Source organism: Rhincodon typus, unplaced genomic scaffold (assembly GCF_021869965.1).
Source record: "Rhincodon typus isolate 14 unplaced genomic scaffold, sRhiTyp1.1 hic_rhity00000514, whole genome shotgun sequence".
Lineage (NCBI taxonomy): Eukaryota > Metazoa > Chordata > Chondrichthyes > Orectolobiformes > Rhincodontidae > Rhincodon > Rhincodon typus.
The window spans coordinates 8063-9652 of NW_025966152.1; the positions used below are offsets into that span (position 1 = coordinate 8063).

At 43.7% G+C, this 1590-nt stretch overlaps 1 non-coding gene across 1 annotated transcript; it reads left to right on the plus strand.

Moving 5' to 3' along the window:
• Positions 1 to 362: 362 nt before the first annotated feature.
• trnas-aga lies at positions 363 to 444 on the plus strand. Its single transcript has one exon. It is a non-coding gene; the product is annotated as a tRNA-Ser (tRNA).
• The last annotated feature ends 1146 nt before the right edge of the window (positions 445 to 1590 follow it).

The following is a 1590-nucleotide window of genomic DNA, read 5'->3' on the forward strand; positions in this document are numbered from 1 at the left end:
ACAGTTTCGTTTTTGACCTATGGTTGAACAAACTGCCCTGATTTGCATATGAGATTGGCCAATGAAGAATCTGCTTCAAAAGTACTCCATTGGTTGTGATTTACATGGTGGTGAAAGGCGCTTTCAAAATACAAACACATCTTTCTTTCTCAATCCATTGATCTATTAATCTCTCTGCTCATAGAAATGGATTCTTCCCATTCACTCTATTTCTCGGTAATGTAGTTCAATTCAATCTCCGTTCTGATCAAATACAGGATAACAAGAAATATAAGGGTCATGGCACGGGCAAGACATGCCGAATGCTCCGCTTTCCTTTTGAAACCATTCCATAAGAAATGTTAGTGTGTAACTTGTTCCTTGTAGTCGTGGCCGAGTGGTTAAGGCGATGGATTAGAAATCCATTGGGATTTCCCCGCGCAGGTTCGAATCCTGCCGACTACGTTTCCTGAACACTTACGTTTTTTTTCAAATAACCTTCTCATCAATGAGTTCTCGCTCAAACTCGAGAAAATCCGTCTCACAACCCCACCGGAGAGTCTGGTCATTTATTGACATACAGGAAACACGAGTTCTGAACAAGTAACTTACCATACTCAAAACTTTAGCTCTGTTTCTCTTTCCACAGGTACCACGAAACGTGTTGAGTTTCTGCAGTATTCTCTGTGTTTAATCTACATAAATGGTTTGCATTAAATATCTTGAATTGCAGTCCTCTGGTAACTGACCCTGGTCAGTGGCTACAGTTTTTCCCGACCATCACCCCGCCTATTCCCGCCACTCCCTCCCCCACTGTTGTGAACAGCCCCACGAAATCTCTGGTTAAACTCTTTTGCTCCAAAGAGAACATTTCCGATCTCGGGAATCACTCCACTCAACGGGATTTCCTCATCGCCGGACATGTTGCAAGGCGGAGGATTGTGAAGAGATTTTGGGAAAATATTGACAGTTAGAGGCGGGGGAGGTCGGGGTGGTGGGGGTGTTGCGATGTTAAGGAAGCAAAACAGAAAACCCAGTCTCCAACTTTTTGAATCTTTAGAAATTCTTGGAAACCGGAATCACAGGAGAATGAAGGGTGAACTTTCCGACTGAGCACAAACAGTCAAGACGCCTGCCCCTTCTTTTAAAGGCTGGGACATTGACTCTGATGTTCTCGGGACATGCACTGACTTGAGACATTGAAATGATTCTCGTTCCTGCACATCAGGAATTCAAATGTCATCTCGGCTACGGGACAATGAGACAAACAAAAACTGCTGGAGAAACTCAGCAGGTTTGGCAGTGCCTGTGGGATAAAACAGAGTTCTGAAACGTTGACACTGATTCTCTGCCAGATCTGCTGAGCATTTCCTGAAATTTATGTTTTTGTTTTTAAATGAATGTTTATCCCATCTGTTGGGATGAAACAGCCGGATCTACCATGTACTGAATTTAACCCTTTAGAAATCTGCGAAGTGATTGGATTCAAACAAACCGAGTCATGATTCATTCTTCCTCAGCTCCACACAGAGAAAGAGAGAGAGACCTGGAAAGCAGAGTCAGTACTGCGATATGTGTAGTCGTGGCCGAGTGGTTAAGGCGGTGGAATGC